We start from the raw sequence: 6,832 nt of genomic DNA on the forward strand, positions 1-6,832 counted from the left end.
AGGCATAACAACCAATTGTAATATACGGACTTTATTTGAATCATAATTTAAGCCAAAGATTACTGAAGATTCTAACATTTATTTAAAAATCAGAAATTGAAATGCTGGGCATTTGATGATGTTGAGAAATTATTGTTAATATCTTAGGTGATGGTACTGAAATTATTTATGGATGACGAAATAATATGTCTTGGACTTGCTTTAGAACGATGTGAGGGAATGAGTGGATGGAGACGTTTATGAGTCACGACTGGCCATGGACTGGTCTTACTGGAACTCTGTGTATGGATTCATTATATTCTTCGGTATTTGTTTTGTGTGTGTTGAAAACTTCTGTTAAGATTTGGTTAGTTTTTAATCACCAGGAAAGGTAGAGAGGTAATGAAAATCATGCAGCTCTCTGCCTGCAGAGAGGCTCAAGTTCAGCACGAGAATCTCCTTAGATCCTCTCTTACTTGTGTCTCATGTGCAGGACCATGCTTCTCGTTTCATGTCATTTCCTTGGCCTGGAGATTCTGATTCTTCTTCTGGGCATGGTGAGAGATTTTTGAACTGGTCTAGCTGCCTTTGGGAGGGAGACAGACCACATTAGCCTCCTTAGCCCAGCACTCCCAGGGCTGGACCTTCAGCTACAGATTGGCACCCACCTGCAGGACCTAGGGGCAGGCCAGCCTGGGGAAGGTACAGATGGTCTAGAAGCGGTAGAAAGGCAGCAGCTCACTTTCTGCTGGGTGTGAGCAGGCTTCTCAGGAAACGCTCACGCTTTAGGAAGCAAGCTAGAACCATTTGGATGCCCCCAAAATGTGACGCTGTCCCTCCCTGCTTTCTCTGGATGGTTCTCTCTCTGGGACATCCTTTCCCATATTTCTTGCTCTCTTCTGTCACCCTAGTCTGTACCAGTATTCCTACATTCCAAGTTCTTCATAATTCGGCACCTGAGTCTGCCCTGGGCAGGAACAGATAGGCAGAAATAGCAATGCAATGCCACGTGGGGACTATCGGATTGGTCAGGGTTTTTTAGATGACAATGCCCAATGTTAGTGAAGACGCTGGGAAGGAGGCATTGTACCCCCTCTTGGAAGGGCAATTTGTCACTTGGTATCTAAAGTTTAAAAATGTGCATATCTTTTGCCACAGTATTTCTCCTTCTGGGAATTTATCCTACAGGAATTAGCTATGCACAAAATTAATGTGTGAGAATGTTCCTGATGGAACTATTGGGAAAAAAAAATTTTTTTGTGAACAACCTACATATTGAACGACAAAGGACTGTCTAACTCCTGTTAAAGCCAGATAGTGGAGTACCATGGAGACATTAAAATCATGACTCAGTTGCATATTTAAGACCAGGGAAACATTCATACTATGTTAAATAGAAAAGCAGATTATCACACAGTATATATCCTATGATGGCAGCCATTCAAAGGCAAAGAAACAATATATACCAAAGCATTGTCTGTGATTTCTGAATTATAGGATTAGGTACAATTTTAATATAACTTTAATATGCTTCTTTGTAATTGTCTGCTTTTTCCAATATTTTTTCTACTGCTTACTTTTTAAATCAGGGGAGGAAAAACCACCTCATTTTATTTACCAAAAGAAGTAAAACAAGTACAGAGCAAAGTAAAAGTTTGTGGCTGTCTTCTCCCATCTCACCACCCATCAGACTGAAGGACCATATCTACAAATAACAACACTTAAAATAATAATTACAGCAAATGTTCCCTGAAGGCTTTCCTTTGGCCCGTCACGGGTGCTGAGCTCTCTCTACATTTTCTCATTTTGTCCTCACCACCCTGAGACCAAATAGGTGTTCATCTCCTGCCCAAAGTGGGCAACTCAGACTTGAAGAGATGTTTAGTAACCTGCCTGTAGATCCACAGCTCACAGACAAGCCAGGCTTCTAACCTGATCTGATTCTAGAACCATTCTCTGGTTCAAAGACACTCAGCCCTTCCAAGCCCAGAAAGGAGTTTCATGCTATGTCCTAATATCCTAAGAAATGCCATGCTCCATCCAAACCAGAAAATTCTGTCTCTGGAAAAAAGCACCAGATGATAAATTGTCAGAGAGGGGTCTACCCACCCATCATGGAAATGCCTCTGGAGAACTGGTATTTATGAGTTCAGCCTGTAGCCTCTGCTGGAGTAAGAAGCTTTTAAATTTTTTAACTTCTCTATCAGGGAGTTCTTTGGTTATGTTTTGGTTCTTTGGGTATGCTTTTTATTTTTTCCCTCAAACTCTGCCCTCTTTGAGAATCTTGCACTACCCTAGCCATGCCCTTTTTCTTTTCTCCATTTCTGAGCCCATAGCCTAGTTTATAGAAGGTACTGATGTAAGTGTATTGGTTGAATGAACAAATGTAAGAAGCATGATGGTGTGATCACTCAGCAAGAGCCAGACATCCTGGAATGTGAAGTCAAGTGGGCCTTAGGAAGCATCATTACGAACAAAGCTTGTGGAGGTGATGGAATTCCAGTTGAGCTATTTCAAATCCTGAAAGATGATGCTGTGAAAGTGCTGCACTCAGTATGCCAGCAAATTTGGAAAACTCAGCAGTGGCCACAGAACTAGAAAAGGTCAGTTTTCATTCCAATCCCAAAGAAAGGCAATGCCAAAAAATGGTTAAACTACCACACAATTGCAGTCACCTCACACACTAGCAAAGTAATGCTCAAAATTCTCCAAGCCAGGCTTCAACAATATGTGAACCATGAACTTCCAGATGTTCAAGCTGGATTTAGAAAAGGCAGAGGAACCAGAGATCAAATTGCCAACATCTGTTGGATCATTGAAAAAGCAAGAGAGTTCCAGAAAAACATCTATTTCTGCTTTATTGACTATGCCAAAGCCTTTGACTGTGTGCATCACAATAAACTGGAAAACTCTTTTTAAAGAGATGGGGATACCAGACCACCTGACCTGCCTCCTGAGAAATGTGTAGGTGGGTCAAGAAGGTCAAGAAGCAACAGTTAGAACTGGACATGGAACAACAGACTGGTTCCAAATTGGGAAAGGAGTACATCAAAGCTGTATATTGTCACCCTGTTTATTTAACTTATATGCAGAGTATATCATGCAAAATGCTGGGGTGGATTAAGCACAAGCTGGGATCAGGATTGCTAGGAGAAATATTAATAACCTCAGATATGCAGATGACACCACCCTTATGGCAGAAAGCGAAGAACTAAAGAGCATATTGATGAAAGTGAAAGAGGAGAGTGAAAAAGTTGGCTTAAAACTCAGTATTCAGAAAACTAAGATCATGGCATCAGGTCCCATCTCTTCATGGCAAATAGATGGAGAAAGAAACAGTGAGAAACATTTTTTGGGGGAGGGGGGGGTCCAAAATCACCACAGATGGTGACTTCAGCCATGAAATTAAAAGATGCTTGCTCCTTGGAAGAAATTTATGACCAACTTGGACAGGATATTAAAAAGCAGAGACATTACTTTGCCAACAAAGGTCCATCTAGTCAAGGCTATGGTTTTTCCAGTAGTCATGTATGGATGTGAGAGGTGGACTATAAAGAAAGCTGAGTGCCCAAGAATTGATGTTTTTGAACTGTGGTGTTGGAGAAGACTCTTGAGAGTCCCTTGGACTGCAAGGAGATCAAACCAGTCCATCCTAAAGAAAATCAGTCCTGAATATTCACTGGAAGGACTGATGTTGAAACTCCAATACTTTGGCCACCTGATGCAAAGAACTGACTCACTGGAAAAGACCCTGATGCTGGGAAAGATTGAAGGCAGGAGGAGAAGGGGATAATGGTTGGAGGGCATCACTGACTCGATGGACATGAGTTTGAGCAAGCTCCAAGAGATGCCTAGCGTGCTGCAGTCCATGGGGTCACAAAGAGTCAGACACGACTGAGCAACTAAACTGACTTCAAGAGGCATGAGGGTATTGATTGTGTCTATCTTGGTAAGCACTATATCTCTGGCATGTAGCTTGTAAATACCCAGTACAGAAAGTCTCAGATAGATGAGGCTAACTAAATTCATTCACTACATCACTTTTGGGTCTTATTTCATCTACTTGCCGGATAATTTTTATCTTTTTAGTCTGTCTTAATTATAGCTCTCTTTAATTGCTTTAGTTGTAGGTTCTTTAAGATTTCTTTCTTAAAGTGCTGAGATCAGATTTGCAACCATTGCCCCCAGTAGAATTCACCTTGGCTTTACACAAAGAAATTGTCAAGTACTTGATTTCTGTGCCCCAAGGCTTTTTCCTGCTGAAATACACTTCCCCACCCTCTCCTAAAGCAGCGTTGCCCCTTATGCTAACTGGGTCACTTTGCCAGGCAGCCAAGACTTTTTTCCCTCTGGACTCCTCTGGGCCAGGAACCAGTAAGTTGAGCTCTAAGGATTTGCCAAGGCTTTCTATTAATGCTAGTCCCTACCAGCATCCCATATCCCATCCTTCCACCTTCAGCCAGATCTCCATCTCCCAGCGCAACCTGCCAGATTGTGTCTCTGGAAGGTTTGAGGCAGTTCCTGGCCAAGGGTCCTTTACCTGCTTCACCTGCAGCAAAGGGTACAGGTCCAAGTTCAAAGCTGCCACCCCTATGCTAAGATCTTGGGTGAGCAGAATGCTTCAAATGAACTCCCCTGATTAAGCATTTTTGAGCCCATTGCAGGTTCCCTGGGAAGTTGGATCCACTGCCCAGGCTCCAAAGACAATTGTCTTAGAAGTCTAGAAGCTGCTTATTTTTAAGTCTTTATGAGAGCCCAATTAATTGATGTGGTTGTCTGGTCCAAAGGAAGAAATGCAAGGCACATTACTCAAGAGGCAGGTAAGGAGCATTATCTTTTGGGGAAACTGGGGACAGGGAGTTAGTTAGATATATTCAGGCTGGTAATCCACTTATTTAAAAATACAGAGATACTGGGTTTCCCTGGTGGCTCAGATGGTAAAGAACCTGCCCGCAATGCGGGAGATCTGGGTTCAGTCCCTGAGTCGGAAGATCCCCTGGAGAAGGGAATGGCAACCCACTCCAGTGTTCTTGCCTGGAGAATTCCATGGACAGAGGAGCCTGGCAGGCTACAGTCCATGGGGTTGCAAAGAGTCGGACGTGACTGAGTGAATAACACTTTGACTTTAAGAGATATTATAATAGATATATTAAAATGTGAACAGATAAGTGTATTTAACTGGTATATAGAAGTATAACAAACATATACAAAACATTCACATAGTAAGTGTGCACAGTTCAAAACTACTCACAAACCAAAATTCAGATCAGAAAACAAACCCTTACCAGCACCCCAGAAGCCCCCATTATGACCCCAAATTTTGCCTACTTTGAACATCATGCAGTGTGAAATCATGCAGTGTGTAGTATTTTGGATCTGGCTGCTTTGGTCAATATTATGTTCATGAAACTCATTGGCATGTTTAGTTTAGTAGTGGCTAGTTGATTCTTATTGATGTATATTATTTTATCTTGATTTATTTATGGGTACCACACTTAATGGTTATTCAGGAAATTTCCAACATAGGACTATTACAAATAGTGCTGCTGTGAACATTCTAGTGCCTGTCTTTTGGTGAACTTAAGTACATGCTTCTGCTGGGTATATACTTAGGAGTGGAATTGCTGGGTTATAAGGAATGCACATATTCAAATTTAATTGTTACTGCCAACCAATTTTCCAAGTGTTTACACTCTCCTCCAAATTTTCCCAGTTTACACTCCACCAGCCAACTCAGGCTAATTGCCTACGTGGTGTTTTTTGTGGCACGGTCCTTAGGAGTATGGGTTCTTAAAACAGTCTCTTGCCAGTTATGTGACCTTGGACATATTGTCTGTATAATGGGCACATTTGCTGTGGGTACTGATTTTATAGGACAAAACTGAGAACTGACTAGAGTGGACATTTAGCTACTACTGTGCCTGGCATGTAAAAGGCCCTCAGTAATAAGCAATCATTTACTGATGGCCACCCTAGCTGAACCCGCAAAGCGGGAAGGTCTGTATGTGAGAGGGAGACAGGGATGGAAGCAGAAAGAGATTGATTCATTCTTGGTGGAGCGCTACTTAGCACTTTTACAGTTCCTATTTTGTTACCTAAGCCCAACTGCAAACTCCAGAGGTGAGCAGATGGGATTCCCGTGAACTAGTAAGAACTCAAGAAAACTGGGCAGGAAAGAACTTTTCCATTCTTATGCACACCTAGCAAAGCCAAACCAGACCAACCAAGCAAAGAAAACCGTACCGAGAGATTCACTTGTAAAGCGATCACAGAGTTCGGGATTCTTATCCAACAGGCCATCCAACTCAGACCTACTCTGCCCGGCAGACTTCCAGAAGTTTGGGCGAACCTGGAATCAGTTCCTCTCACCCCTTTGGCCCCTCCAGTCCCTCCTTTTCACTGCCGGCTTAACTCCAGCTCTTAGCACTTAACGCTAATACCTTTGGGCAGGCTCCACCGCGGAGTTTAACTAGCTGCCAAGTTAAATAACACAGAGGATCCTAAGCCGTCTTCCCAGGGAGTTAGAAATCCGACAGCATCCGAGCTGCAGGGTCTGTTACTCCTCCAAAATGCCTTTTTATTTCATATATATATATATATATATATATATATATATATATATATAATGCACACTTATATGTATGTACATAGTGTATAAAATATATATAAAATATAACCGTTCTTTGTAAACTATTGTTTCCTTTGAGTTGCACCTGGAAATCGCGTGGCAAGAAAAAAAGGCATTTACAAGATGACTACCTGCCCCCACTATTAGCTCAGGAAATGACAGGTCCGCTGGCAAACTGCGACATGCAGGTATTGGATTCAGAGTACTAATCAAAAGGCATTTTAA

Source organism: Odocoileus virginianus, chromosome 26, assembly GCF_023699985.2.
Source record: "Odocoileus virginianus isolate 20LAN1187 ecotype Illinois chromosome 26, Ovbor_1.2, whole genome shotgun sequence".
NCBI classification, from domain to species: Eukaryota; Metazoa; Chordata; class Mammalia; order Artiodactyla; family Cervidae; genus Odocoileus; species Odocoileus virginianus.